The sequence below is a fragment of the Trichechus manatus genome, unplaced genomic scaffold (assembly GCF_000243295.1).
Source record: "Trichechus manatus latirostris isolate Lorelei unplaced genomic scaffold, TriManLat1.0 scaffold00200, whole genome shotgun sequence".
Taxonomy (NCBI): Eukaryota; Metazoa; Chordata; class Mammalia; order Sirenia; family Trichechidae; genus Trichechus; species Trichechus manatus.
The window spans coordinates 3,102,729-3,118,795 of record NW_004444136.1 but is presented as its reverse complement, the minus strand read 5'-3'; positions in this window follow the sequence as shown (position 1 = coordinate 3,118,795).

Sequence of the window (16,067 nt, the reverse complement as noted above, 5' to 3'; positions counted from 1 at the left end):
AATAAATGCTGGAGAGGTTGTGGAGAGACTGGAACACTTCTACACTGTTGGTGGGAATGTGAAATGGTACAACCACTTTGGAAACCGATCTGGCACTTTCTTAAAAAGCTAGAAATAGAAGTACCATACGATCCAGCTAACCCGCTCCCTGGAATATATCCTAGAGAAATAAGAGCCATCACACGAATAGATATATACACACTCATTTTCATTGCAGCACTGTTCACAATAGCAAAAGGATGGAAACAACCTAGGTGTCCATCAACAGATGAATGGATAAACAAACTATGGTATATCCACACAATGGAATACCATGCAACGATAAAGAACAACGAAGCTGTGAAACATCTTATAACATGGAGGAATCTGGAGGTCATTATGCTGAGTGAATTTAGTCAGTCACAGAAGGAGAAATATTGTATGAGACCACTATTATAAGAACTAAAGAAAAGGTTTAAACACAGAAGAAAACATTCTTTGATTGTTATGAGGGTAGGGAGGGAGGGTGAGGTTATTTACTAACTATATAGTAGGTAAGAATTATTTTAGGTGAAGGGAAGGACAGCACACACTACAGGGGAGGTAAGCACAACTGGACTAAACCAAAGCTAAGAAGTTTCCTGAATACAATCAAACAGTTTGAGGGACAGAGTAGCAGAGGTAGGAGTCTGGGGACCATGGTTTCAGGGGACATCTAGGTCAATTGGCATAACAAAGTTTATTAAGAAAATGTTCTGCATCCTACTTTGGTGAGTAGCGTCTGGGGTCTTAAAAGCTTGCAAGCAGTCATCTAAGACGCATCAATTAGTCCCAACTACCTGGAATAAAGGAGAATGAAGAACACCAAAGACACAAGGAAAATATGGGCCCAAGAGACAGAAAGGGCCACATATACCAAAGACTTCATCAGCCTGAGACCAGAAGAACAGCATGGTGCCCGGCTACCACCAATGACTGCCCTAACAGAGAACACAACAGAGTCCCTGATGGAGCAGGAGAAAGGTCAGGTGCAGAACTCAAATTCTAGTAAGACGACCAGACTTCATGGTCTGAATGAGACTGGAGGAACCCCGGGAAGCATGGCCCTGGATTCTCTATCAGCACAGAACGAAAACAATGTCCTCTTCAGACAGGGTTTGGACTGGACTGTGGGACGTAAAGCGATACTCGAGAGGAGTGTGCCTTTTAGCTCAAGTAGATACAAGAGATTAAATGGGCAGCTTCTGTCCGGAGGTGAGATGTGAAGGTAGAGAGGGTTCGGAGCTGGTTGAATGGACATGGGGAATCAGGGGTGGAAAGGAGGAGTGTGCTGTCACAGTATGGGGAGAGCAATTAGGGTCACATAACAATGTATGTATAAATTTTTGTATGGGAGACTAACTTGAAATGTAAACTTGGTTTAAACTACAACAATAAACAAAAAAAAAAAATAAAGAAGATTCACCCTGTAGGAAACTAACTCCCCTGCCTTTTCTGGTTGCATCAGCAGGCCCATTTAGGGACTGCCAGTAAGCCAGGTGCCAGGACTCGGCATGTGGGACTTAGCTGAGTCCAAAGTGCAGGAGGCAACTTGGTGTGGATGGAACACTGACCAAGAGACTCAGACTGAGCGGATCTGAGAGACATCTGACTTGGGTCAAGATAAGGGTCCAGTGACTGACTCGGGGGTCGTGGCAGTGTAGGAAAGGATGTGTGGGCCTGGGATGCCCACACGATTGTTGGAGGGGCAATGAAGCCACAGCCCCCATGACTGGGACTGTCAGGCTTTGACTGACTTGGAGACACACGGGCGCAGACATATGAAAACCTAGAAGCTACTGAGGCTCAGGCAGGATGCAGCGTGGTCGTTTAGTAAATGAGTTCTGTTCCTTCCTCCTTGTCCTTTCATGAAAAAAGTACAGATCTGAACATTCTGCCCCTCTCAGGAGGCGTCCTTGGAACTGGGACTTCTCGTTTGAGCTCTCAGAAGCTGAGGATAGGGGCTCCATAGCTTCTAAGTTTTCGTATATCTGGGCCATGTGCACCCAGTTAGAAGCAAAACATGGCCATTGTAGGATAAACAAAAATACCACTGATGTTGCCTTCCATAAATAATCACTACAAACACCTTGGTATGTACATTTTTTCAACTTTTTCTGTGTGTGTGTCTGTATGTGCATGTATTTATCCAACCTAGTATCACATTCTAATGTATACACTGAATTTCTTTTCAAGTCATTAAATAAACTTCTACAGCATTATTTTAATAGCTGTCCATGTTTCATGTCCACTCTCATTGAACATTTAGCTTGTTTCCAATTTATCACTAATGTCAACAATGCAACAGTAAACACTGTTGCAGCTAAATCAATCTTTACTTATGCCTTAGGATTAACTCTGAGACAAAGGATTGCTGGGTCATTTGTAGGGTTTTTGCTACATGCAATGGTACCAATGTGTCAGCCCATTTAACCACAGCTTTTCCAGCACTTCTTTTTAATATTTGCAATAACCTGATGGATTAGGTAATGTTAACCTCACTTTACAGAGGTGGAAATTGGAGCTCAGAGAAGTTGACTTGTCCCTGTTCAAGGGGAGTGGAAACAAAGCCTGGGAATAAAATTCTTTAAACCAACTCTTACTCAGCGTTCAGCACCAGGCTCCTTGAGCTGAGCTGGGAGCTAGGGACGCTGTCCCCAGTACTGGCCTTTTCCAGAGGACAGGGCCCAGGGAGCTGCAGAGACACCAGACACCTTACTGAGACACATCGGGCAGTTCGTCATTGCTCTGTCCCTGTAGCAGTTCTGGGGCCTTGAAAGGAGCAACCTCTACATGAGAAACATTGTCTTGGAAAGAAAGACTCCCAGCCACAGAGAGCAGGGCCGACCAGGGGCACACCACATAGTCCGAGGAATCTGAAACCAAGGCAGTGATCGGGAGTGCAGACCTAGGGCAACTGTCTGGAGGGCCTGTCCTGGCACTGTGTCCAGCAGGTGCCTGGCAGTCTCAGCCCCTGGGATGGACCATGAGCAAGACCCAGTAGAATGTGGAACAGAACAACGCGCCAAGCGGCCGCCTCTCCTGGCCCTGCCCCACGTGGCTCCCCACTTCACCTCCCCTCTCCCACTGCCCAAGGCAGAGACTCTTCTCTCTGCCCAGTTGGGGGCACCACAGCAGGCCGCCCACATCCTGACTGTCGGGCAGGGAGCTGGTGATGAGTTACCATGCTGGATGATGGGTGACACCAACCCTAGTGGTGCCACTACCTTGGCAGCCCCTGCCCCGGCAGCTTGGGCTTACCCGCCACCACCGCCGCAGTGGACACTGGGGTCATTTCGGCGTCACCACCTCTGACAGTGTTGCGGGTTGTGGTCTGCACCCCTCAACCCCTAGTGATGCCACTGGGTAGAAGCAAGACCTTTCCCCAAGGGACCTGCCGGGCTCATAATGCTGCTCAGGGTAGGGGTGGGCACGGGCCTGCTGGTCCTAATGCTTGGACTCAGCAGACTGAGAAGCAGCAACCAGAAGGATGTTAGTCTGGGAAGCTTCACATTCACCCCCCCAGAGCCTCAGCTGCTCTGAGCACACTGTCTTACCGTCATGAAGGTCTTCCAGGATCCGCTCTGCAGCCAGGAACAAGAGGGACCAGAGTTCCTCCCCAGACAGAGCTTCTCCCCTGACCTGCAGGGTGCTGGCCAGAGTCACGAGGCCGGGCTAATGCCTGTAAAGACACGTGGTGGCCGGGCTCACATCTGTGTCAGCACCAGCCTCCCGCCAGGGCAGCGGGTCCCACCCCGCCTCCACAGCTTGCAGCGCCGCAGTCTCATCCTCTGTCCTGGGCGGAAGTCGAATGAGTGTCCTCGAGAGGCTGGTTTGTTGGTCCTCAGTGAATGAGGGAATAAACAAAAATAAATCAACTAACAAATGGTGGTTTAGCGAATAAACAAATGCACGAGCATGTGAACCCTAGGAACCACAACTCCCTCTGCCCTGTCCCCAGTTATCAGGTAGGGCTTGTCGCCTACTTATCTCCTCTGACTAGGAAAGCGGTTTACAACTACTTCTGCTTCCAATAAATGATTTCATTTCTTTTCCTCTCTGCTGCCACATGGAGAATTGGATGTGTTGCCAGTACCCACTCTTTCTCTAACGATCCCAGCATCTGCCCCAAGAGCCAGAATTACTAGGAGGAATAACAAGTGCCTGCTTTTGGGACAGGTGCAGACTCACAGAGATGCATGAGGACTAAAGAGCTGGAGGAGGGGTGAGGGAGACCGGCCTTCTATTCCTTCTCTTCTTGGAAGCAACCCCTTCAACCAAAGCTGACACCGAAATTCTTATCCCCCTGGCAGAGCCACCACCCACTCATCTCCATCTAGGGGAGCCCCGGGAAGACACCAAGCAGGCTTTTCCTAATCTGTTGACGTCCCTAATCTTTTTCTATAGCCAGAGCTTTCAGAGGGTGCGTGTGCTGTGCTGGGGGTGGGGCAGGGAGCACATTGCAGCACCCCCATCTCTCCATCCAATATGGTAATCCAAGCTCCCCACACAACAGCCACTTAGCCTCCTGCCAGCCTTATCCTGACTCAGGAAGAGAAAGCTATCCAGGAGAAAGAGTCTTGCTCCTCCACCTCTTGGGGAAACGACCCCACCATGGTACCAGGTGTCACTGAGTCAGTCCGGACTCAGGGCCACCCCATGTGTGTCAGAGTAGAACTGTGCTCTGTAAAGTTTTTAGTGGCTGATTTTTCAGAAGTAGATCACCAGGCCTTTCTTCCAAGGTGCCTCTGCATGGACTTGAACCGCTAACCTTTTGGTTAGCAGCCTATCTCATTAACTGCACCTCCCAGGAACTCCTACCCAACCATAGTAGACGGCATAAACCAGTGACTCCCCTGGAGGAGAGAAGAGAATCATTTCCGAGACCTGGGCAACAAGCTTCATGTGTGTGATGTGATTTATCAGGAGGAGTCTGGAAGAAGGGATAATTGTTTCCTTTTGTAAGCAGGAAGGCAGTCCAAGGTAACCCAGGTAAAAGGGAACCGATCGAGGGCTGAAGTCTAGACCCCTCTCTTGTCTTTCTTTTCTTTCCTCCCATTTTTTTTTTTTTAAAAAAAAAAAAAAAAAACTTAGCTTGAAACTTACAGCCTAGGCATTCCCATTCTGCCACATTTTTTCTAATTTTCCTTAACCACAATGAAAGGCAACTTACTTAAAAAAAACAAGGGGACAAGATTATGATTCTCAGACAGGAAATCTATTAATCTCAAAACAAAATAGCTCATAAAAATGCAAAATGTGGGATCTTTCCCCAATCACTTTAGATCTAGAAAAAAATTACATTAAAAGTCTTCTAGGCTGGTGTTATGGATTGAATCGTGTCCCCCCCAAAAAAATATGTGTTGTAAATCCTAACCCCTATTTTTGTTGATGTAATCCCATTTGGGAATACTATAGGGTGTGTATTAAACCAATTAATTTTGAGATGTACAAACAAAAGATTGGGCACACAGCAAGGAAGCACAAGTGGGGGAAGATTGAGGCCGTGTGGAAATCACCAAGGAACCGAGGAAGAGAAGCTGAGAGAGACAAGTAATTTCCTCCAGATCTAACAGAGAATGCCTCCCCCTGGAGCTGGCACCCTGAATTCAGACGCTAGCCTACTAAACAATGAGAAAATAAATTTCTGTTCATTAAAACCACCCACTTGTTGTATTTCTGTTACAGCAGCTTAGCAGAAACTAAGGCAGCTGATGTGGCTAGTTAAGACCATTATTTCAATATAATAATGCAATGAAGGAAAGACAGACTTTTCAACAAATAGTGCTGGATCCATAGTGGAAAAAACTGAACATTGGCCTAACCTCACATCTTATACAAATAACTTAAAATGGGTCAAAGATTTAATGTAGAACATAAAATTATAAAATTTTAGAAAAAAAAAACATAGAAAATCTTCGGAATCTAGGACTAGGCAGAATTTTTGGACTTGACACCAAAAGCACAATTTATAAAAGTAAAAATTAGCAAATTGGACCTCATCAAAATTAAAAACATTTTATCTGAGACTCTATTAAGAGTATGAAAGACCAGTTATAGAGTATGCTGCAGATTAATTACTTTTGTGCGTGGCCTTTCTAGCCATGGTCTTATAACTCCCACCCAGGTGATTGGGTGGGACTGTGTCATAGGGTAATTGTGGCCTACCAAGGGGATTGATCAATTTTGCCTTAAAAGAGAACCAATTCCAGAGCAGAGAGGAGGAGCCCACACCACCGAGAAAGGAGGGACCAGCAGGAGAGAGACGGCCAGGTGGACAGAGAGAGCTGAGTGCCTTCGGGCAGAGACTGAGGGCCAGGGAGAGGCTGTCCTGATGAAAGAACTGTATCGTCCGTGCTCCTAAGCCTGAATTGTAACTGTTACTGCCCTTATAATAAACCCCATAATCATGAGTGTGGTCTTTGAGTTCTGTGTGGCCATTGCAATGAATTACTGAACCCAGCAGAGAGTGCTGTCAGAGTTGGTAAAGATGGTGGAGAGAGGAAACGTGTCTGACCTCCACCTCCAGTCAGCCTTGGGCTGTTGATCTTGGTCCTCCTTCTTTCTTGTGGGGTTGGAGGAGGTCAGACACTGCCCCCCAACTCTACCATTTTTACAAGTGGGAGAGAACATTGAAAAACACATATCTAACAAAATACTCATATATAGAATATATAAAGAACTCTCAAAACTCATCAAAAAGAAAACAAACAATCCAATTAGAAAGTGAGCAAAAGACATGAACAGACATATCACCAAAAAGAATATAAAGATAAAAAATAAGCACATGGGAAGTGTTCAACATCATTATCCATTAGGGAAATGCAAAATAAAACCATAAGATATCACTACACACCTATCAGAATGACTAAAATAAAAAATTCTAAAAAAATAAAATAAAAAATTCTGACAACATCAGGTGCTGGTGAGGATGCAAGAAACTGGCTCACTCACACATTGCTGGTGGGAATGTGAAATGGTGCCGCTACCCCGAAAAACAGCTCGGCAGTTTCTTCTAAAATTAAATATGTAACTGCCATATGACTAGCAATAACACTCTTGGGCATTTATCCCAGAGAAATGGAAATTAATGTTCACACAAAAATCTATACACAGATGTTCATAGCAGCTTTATTTGTAATAGCCAAAAACTGGAAACTACTCAGATGTTCTTCAGCAAGGGAATGGTTAAACACTGTGGTACACCCATACCATGGAATACTACTCAGCAATAATAAAAAGAACAAACTATGGATACACACAAAACTTGGATGAATATCCAGAGAATCACACAGAGAGTCAAAAGTCAATCCCAAAAGATTACATACCATATGATTCTATTTACATAACATTCTTAAAATGAAAAAAAATGATAGAAATGGATAACAGATTAGTGGTTGCCAAGGGTTACGGGAGGGATGGGAAGGAAAGTGGTTGTGGTTATAAAAGAACAATGGAAGGGATCCCTATGGTGATGGAACTATTCTCTATCTTGACTGCGGTGATGGATACATGAACCTATATATGTGATAAAATTGCATGAAGCTAAACACACACACATACACTCCAAGCTTTTCTAATCAGCCTGGTGGGCAAGTACTACTATGCTATGGGTCAAAGAGGCATCTTCAACTATCTTAAGAACTTCAGCAATCCCACTGCACAGGTAAACCCAGTCCACCAGCCAGATTGGATGCTCCAGCCACGTGGGCACGGCCTTATGTGGGGGAAGCTCTGCTACCCCTACCCTCACACTCATGCCACCTTCCTAAATGCCACCTCCATGGGCCAAGTCCATCTCTGATGGTTCCTGCCATCTTCCAACAGCTTAAAAGTCTCATTTTCCTCAGAGGCTCCATCTGCTCATGAAGGTGCTCCCTTGGGCCCGTCTGATGGGTTTCCTTGCTGTAGAGCATCCCTGTCTCTGAGGGCCTCCTGCAGCTCCCCTGCCCCTCCGTCTGGCTGGGGCCCAAGACTGACCTTGCACTTGCTTCTTTGTACTTCTCCTTGAGCCTCCCTCTAGCGTGGGCCATGGTGACAATGGCCCTGAGCTTCATCTATGGAATTGTCCCCAAACCCTTGCCTCAGCCACTCACTTATGTAACAAGTACTTATCAAGGTCCTAGCATATTTCAAGCTCTGTGCTATGAATAGAATGGTGAACACAGGGAGAGAGTGTGAATAGTTACACAAATAAAATAATTCCACAGAATGACACAATCATGAAAACAATAAGACAAGGTGATGTACTATAACATGCCTTTGGTATGGGGGCACTGTAGCTGGAGTGGTCGGGGAGGCCCCGCTTGGGAGGTAACATTCGAGCTGAAACCTGAATGTTGAGAAGACTCCAGCCATGAAGACTTGGACACAAGGCTTGTGGGGGGGTGGGGGGACGGGCAAGAAGGGCAAGTCTTGCCCTTGATTAAAACCATCCCCACTTGGAGGACCATTGAGAGATTAAGTGAGTTAAGGTGTGCAGACCACAGGCCCACAGGCCCTGTTAGTTCCCTCCTCACTCTGTGCAATACTCAGCAGCATGACTATGTAAAATAAAAAAGACTTCTGTCTGGCTTTGCACACCATGGATTGCATTTGTCCTGCGAGCTTTCAGATAGTCCAAGCTACTTCCCAGTTTAAGTCCCATCACTAGTTTCCTACTGGCCCCAGGCAAAAATGCAAACTCTTTTCCTTGGTCTAAGAGGCTGGCAGATGGGGCCTGCCCAGCCCTCACTCGCCTCACTCCCCATGCTCCCTTTACACCCAGTTTCTCTCTGTTACTGGAATCTGCCCAGCCCTGGGATGTTGTGCCTGCTGTTCCCTCTGCCTGCAAAGTTTTTCCCTTGGTTGGCACCTTCTCAGTCTTCAAGATCTTGGGCCTCAAAGGCCTTCTTAGCTTTGAAGTTCAAAGTGCCATAGGAACAGTAGACATGAAGGCAAACAGAGGGAAGCAGAGGAGACCTGGACTGAGTGAGGACCATGACCGTGCCTCCTGTCTCCTAGGGACGGGGTCCTGGGGGACTACTCCCTCCTTGAAACACTCTGTTACTTCAAATTCCTGGCTTCCCCTAACTTTCTCAGTCTCCTTTCTCCCTCTCACTGTCCCTGAAATGTTGTCCCTCAGGATTCTCTCTTGGGCCCGGTATGAGCTTCTTGTGGCTGCTGTAACAAATTACCATGAACTCGATGGCTTAAAACAATAGAAACTAATTTTCTCAGAGTTCTAGAGGCTAGAGGTCTAAACTCAGTTTCACAGTGGGTCAAAATCAAGGTGTCAGCAGGGCTGCACTCCCACCACAGGCTTTCAGGGCAAATCTTCTTGCCGCTTCTAGCTTCTGGTGGCTGCCAGCACTCCTTGGCTTGTGGCTGCATCCTCCACTCTTCAAGGCCAGCATTTCCAAATCTCTCTCCTCTCTGTCTTCATATCACCTTCTCCTCTGTGTGTGCAAAATCTCCCTCTGCCTCCCTCTTATAAGACACTTGTGATTGCATTTAGAGCCCACCAGGATAATCCAAAATAATTTCTCCATCTCAAGATGCTTAATTTAATCACATCTGCAGAGTCCTTTTTTGCCATATGAGAACATTCACAGATTCCAGGGATCAGGAGATGCCTTTTTGGGGGGCGTCTTTATGCAGCCTACCAACACTCTGTACAAGGTGGCTATAAAAAGATATAAGCTTTAAGAAGGTTGAATTCCAGACCCCTGACTTCTGGCTGTGTGACCTTGGGCACAGGGTACACAACCTCTCTGAGCCTCAGTGTTGTTATCTGGAAAATAGGGTTAACTGTAGCAGCTACATCGTGGAACTGTTGAGAAGATTGTCAAAGTGCTCAGCGTACAAAAAGTGCCAAATACATCTTATTTCTTTCTCTGCTCCAATCATCCAGAGAGGGATTTTAAGCTTCAGGGCTGCTGAGCAGCTTCCAACTATGAGATTTTTAAGATATGGGGTTAATTGTTTCCATCTGTCTGCCAGGATTGAGGTGCTATAAAAATCCCATTTCAACCTTAGTAAAATGTTTAAAATATCTCAATGTCCCCAAAATAGACACCCTAAGGAGAAGCCACAGAAGGATGTAGGTCTTCCAAGGAATCAAAGCTCTCTGAATGATCCATTCCTCCCCCTCCTTTGGTTCCTTCATTCTCTCTTCCTTCCTTCTCCCTTTGGATAGTCATTAAAACCATCTGCCGACACTTAGACCAAGATCCGAGCAAAACTCTCCAGAAGGCCAGCTGCACCCTTTCCGCAGGAGGAAAACACTGCCTCTGCTTCAGGTGGGGCCTGTTTAAGAGTTAAAGTGTCAGGGAGGTTTCAGCAGAGCTTCCAGATTAAGACAGACTGGGAAGAAAGGTCTAGCGATCTACTGCCAAAAGTTAGCCAATGAAAACCCTAGGGATCCAGAATATTGTCTGAGACTTCAATTCACTTACTTTGGACACATCATCGGGAGGGACTGATTGCTGGAGAAGGACATAATGTTTGGTAAAGCAGAGGGCCAGAGAGGGCAAGGGAAACCCTCAATGAGATAAATGGATTGATACAGTGGCCGCAACAATGGACTCAAACATACCAACAATCATGAAGGTGGCACAGGACGGGGCAACATTTCGTTCTGTTGTACACAGAGTCACCATGAGTTGGAACCAACTTGACAGCAACTAACAGCAACAACATACCACCTACATCCTAAGATCTTGAATAAGTAAACTCTCAAAATATCACTTCTCCTATCTATAAAGTGGACATGATCGTTTCAAACTTACAAGCTAATGTGAGAAACAGAACAAGCTAGTATATAAAGACAACTGGCAGAGAGCCTCCCTTCCCTCTCTAGGGCTCCAGGGTGGAATCTTGCATTTATAGATAGTAGAATGGACACTAACATACAGAAAAATATTTTAGAGCATTTTAGAGCTATTTCTTCCACCTTCAATCTTTTAAATATTTTCCAATATTTGCTACATTCCCACATCAACTTATATTTTTAAGGCTTTTTTTTTTTTAACATTTTGTTGTTGGTTAGGTGAAAGTTTATGGAGCAAATTAGTTTCCTATTCAACAATTTATATACAGCTTGTTTTGTGACATTGGTTGTAAACCCCATAATACGTCAGCACTCTCCCCGCTTACTCCCTGTGTCCATTCACCCAGCTTTCCTGCCCATACAGTCCTTCTGAACTTTGCTTTTGGGCAAATGATGCCCTTTAGGTCTCATATAGTTGATTGTTCTAAAGTAAACATTCTTCACTGGTGTTATCATTCATTTTATAGGCCTATCTATTGTATGGCTATAATGTGATCTCCGAGAGTGATTTCAGTTCCAAGTTTGAAGGATATCTAAGGGCCATAGTCTCAGGGGTTCCACCAGTCTCTGTCAGACCAGTAAGTCTGGTCTTATTTATGAGTTTGAATATTGTTCTACATTTCTTTCCCACTCTGTCCATCACCTACTATTGTGGTTCTGGTCAGAAATTTGGCAGTGGTAGCTGGGCACCATCTAGTTCTTCTGGTCTCAGACTAGTGGAGGTTGTGGTTCATGTGGTCCATTAGTTCTTTGGACTAATTGTTTCCTTGAGTCTTTGGCTTTCTTCATTCTTCTTTGCTCCAGATGGGAAGAGACCAATTGTTGTATCTTAGATGGCCACTTGCAAGCTTTTAAGTCCTCAGTCGCTACTCACCAAGGTAGGATATAGAACTTTGTCTATATGGATTATGATATGCCAGTTGACCTAGATGTCCCTCGAAACTATGATCCCTAGCCCTCAAGCCCAGTATCCCAGTCCCAGGAGGTGTATGGTTATGGCTAAGAAGTTTTCATGACTACGATCCCTGTGTACACTGTTATATACATGGGTGTATTTGCAGCATGTATATACGTGGACGTACTTCCATACACTGTCTCACCCCTGTTCAGTTTACATATCTATTTATGGATCCACTCATACATTATTGTTTATTATTACTGTTGTTGCAGGATTGTATGCTTATCAGTATTCACCATTGTTGCCTTTTACTCTTGTGTACCTTTCAGTGGCTTCCTTTACCTTGATTATGTTGTGCTCACTTCCTCCATATTGGGTACTATCTCTCCCTTCACCAAAGTTAGTATGTGTCTACTATCTAGTTAGCGGTTTTCGCTCCCCACTCCTCACCCCTGGTAACTATCAAAGAAAGTTTCTGTCTGTGTGAAAACCTTTTCTTGACTTTTTATGATAATGGTCTCATACAATATTTGTCCCTTTATTATTGACTTATTTCACTCTGCATAACATCCTCCAGGTTCATCCATGTGGCGAGATGTTTTGCAGATTCGTCATTATTCTTTAATGTTGCTTAGTATTCCATTGTGTATGTACCACAGTTTGCTTATTCATTCATCTGTTGATGGGCATCTAGGTTGTTTCCATCTTTTTGCTATTGTAAATAATGCTGCAATGAACATGGGTGTACACATGTCTATCTGTGTCACGGTTCTTATTTCTCTAGGACATATACCTAGCAGTGGGATTGCTGGATCATATGGAATTTCTTTTTCTAGCTTTTTGAGGAAGCACTATATCATTTTCCATAGTGGTTGTAACATTTTACATTTCCACTATCAGTGTGTGAGAATTCCAATCTTCCCACAGCCTCTCCAGCATTTGTTGTTTTCTGGGTTTTTTTTGTTTTTGTTTTTTTTTTTTTTTCGATCAGTGCCATTATTACTGGTGTGAGAGTGTATCTCATTATAGTTTTGATTTGCACGTCTCTAATGGCTGATGGAGGAGCCCTGGTTGCCTAGTGATTAAGAGCTCCTCTGCTAACCAAAAGATCGACAGTTTGAATATCTACCAGCTGCTCCTTGGAAAGTCTATGGAGCAGTTCTACTCTGTCCTATAGGGTCGCTATGAGTCGGAATCAACTTGAGGGCAACAAGTTTGGTTTTTTAGTTTGTTTGTGTGTTTAACGGCCAATGGGCAGATGCAAATCAAAACTGCAATGAGATACATCTAATGGCTAATGGGAGCCCTGGTGGTGCAGTGGCTTAAGAGTTTGGCTGCTAACCAAAAGGTCAGTAGTTTGAATCCACCAGAAGCTTCTTGGAAACCACATTTCACAGTTCTACTCTGCCCTATAGGGTTGCTATGAGTTGGAATCAACTCAATGGCAACAGGTTTGGTTTCATTTTTTTGTTTGTTTTTTAATGGCTAATGATCATGAGCATCTCTTCATGTGTTTGTTGGCTACCTGGATGTCTTCTTTGGTGAAGTGTCTGTTCACGTCCTTTGCCCATTTTTTAATTGGGTTGTTTGTCTTTTTCTTGTTGAGTTGTTCGAGTTTTCTGTAAATTTTAGAGATTAGACCCTTGTCAGATATGTCACAGCCAAAATTTTTTCCCAGTCTGTGGGTTCTCTTTTTACTCTTTTGGAAAAGTCTTTTGATGAGCATAAGTATTTTGTTTTCAGAAGATTCCAATCATCTAGTTTATCTTCTGTTGTTTGTGCTTTTTAAGTAATGTTTGATAATCTATCTATGCCATAAATTAGGGTTCTTAGGTTTGCCCCTATTTTTTTCTTCTATTATCTTTATGGTTTTAGGTTTTACATTTAGTTCTTTGATCCATCTTGTGTTAGTTTTTGTGTATGGTGTGAGGTATGGATCCTCTTTCATTTTTCTGCAAATGGATATCCAGTTTTGCCAGCACCATTTGTTAAAGAGACTATCTCTTTCCCCCAATTAATGGATTTCAACCCTTTGTAAAATATTAACTGTCCATAGGTGAATGGTTTTATTTCTGTGTTCTCAATTCTGTTCCATTGATCTATATGTCTATTGTTGTACCAGAGCCAGGCTGTTTTGACTACTGTGGCTGTTTAATAGGTTCTGAGATCAGGGAGTGGGAGATCTCCTACTGTGTTCTTCTTCTTCAGTAATGCTTTACTTATCTGGGGACTCTTTCCTTTCCATGTAAAGTTGGTGATTAGTTTTTCCATTTCGTTAAAGAATGTTGTTGGAATTTGGATCAGGATTGCATTATATTTGTAGATTACTTGGGTAGTATTGTCATTTTCACAATGTTAAGTTTTCCTATCCACAAACATGGTATGTTTTTCCATTTTTGCAGGTCTCTTTTGGTTTCTTGCAGTAGTGTTTTGTAGTTTTCTTTGTATAAGACTTTTATGTCTCTAGTTAGGTTTAGTCCCAAGTAATGTATCTTTTAGAGGGGTTATTATAAATGGTATTGTTTTCCTAATTTCCCTTTTGGAGTTCTCTTGGTTAGTGTGGAGGCATCTTATTTTTTGTTTGTTAATCTTGTACCCTGCCACTTTGCTAAATTATCCTATTAGTTACAGTAGATTTCTTACTGCTGTTCATCCACGAGGCTGAACTATACGTAGAATACAGCACCAGGATTGGAGGAAGACTCATTAACAAACTGCCATATGGAAATGACAAAACCTTGTTTGCTGTAAGCGAAGAGGACTTGAGGCACTTACAAATGAAGATCAAAGTCTATAGACTTCAATATGTATTACACTGCAATATGAAGAAAACAAAAATCCTCACAACTGGACCAATGAGCTATATCATGATAAATGGAGAAAATATAGAAGTTGTCAAGGGTTTCATTTTACTTGGATCCACAATCAACCCCCATGGAAGCCACCGTCAAGAAATCAAATGGGAGGTTCCGGCAAAATGGTGCCCTAGGCAGAAGCACCACGCTGTCCCTCCACTGCAAAGATCTGAAAAACTAAGCCGAACAGGGAATACAACAATCCTGAAACCCTAAAACATCAAATGAAGAGATAAAGAATTCAGCCAATCACCAAATGGAGTGAGAAAACTGACAGAGAACGGAGAGCAAGGAGAGATTCATGCAGAGGTCCCCTACCAGCTAACGCAGCACGGATCCGCCATCCTGGACTCCTATCGGGGACCAGCAAACGGGGTACGAGAAAGCAGCCTCATGGAGCATCCAGCGGGAGACAAAACAACCAGTAATTGGCGATATATGCTTTCCCACCCCCCACCATTCTTCACCCTGACTTGGCCTCCTCTGCTTCCCGCAGCCGCAATCTATTGACCAGGAAACTCCGGCTGCTTGGATTACACACACCCAAATGGGCCAGCTCTCTGAGTGCCATTTGTTGGCTGCTGGTGTTGCTATTTTTTACTGCGTCTTTTGATTTCTTCCTTACCTCTCACCACCTCCCCCTCCTTTCGCTCAGATACCTGGCTCCGTGCGCCATCTTTGGCTCTTCATGAGGGGCTGTGGAGCTCCGTTCGAGTGTGGACCTGCTTCCCAGTCTGGGCTGCCATGCTGGTGGGATCCAGGGGCTTTTGTTCGTTTCTTTGCTTTCAATTGTTTGTTTGTTTTCTTTTCCTTTTTTTGAGTTGGGAGCCCTTTCTAGCCAGGCAGTGCTGCGTGGCTAGGAGACTTCCCCTTTGGCTTGCACAGACTTGCAGAGGGATCCCTGAGGGCATTTCTTTTTTTGTTGGTTTTCTTTTTTCTGTTTTTTGGGGGGTCTTTCTTGTTCTTTTATTTTTTTATTTATTTGTTTTGTTTTCTTTTCCCTCTTTTTCCCTTTTTGTCTTCCTTCATTGCTCAGTTTCTCATCTCTCTATATCTTCCTTCTCTTCCTGTTCCCTGAATACCTGGCATTGTATACCTCTACGCCTTCCAGTCAGGCTGAACTGCAACACCTGAGAGCAACTTCCCCAGACCTCATAGCTGCACCAGTGGAATCCCTGGGAACTTTGCGGTTCTTTAACCTTTCTGATTTTTATTTATTCATTCTTTTCTTTTCTTCCTCCTCCCCTTTCTGTTTTTCTCCATTTCATAGTCTCTCATCTCTTCACTCCAACGGCAAGCTCCCCTATCATTCTTTTTTGTTTGTATGTTTTTGGCACCTATTCCTCTCTCCTCTCTCCCATATCCATCTTAGCTCCACACATAACAATCTCCCCGCTGCATCCTGCCTACCTGCACTGTGCGCTTCACATCACACCACCAAGCAGCACAGGCACAGCCTACTGGAACCTGCCCTGCACTAATTACC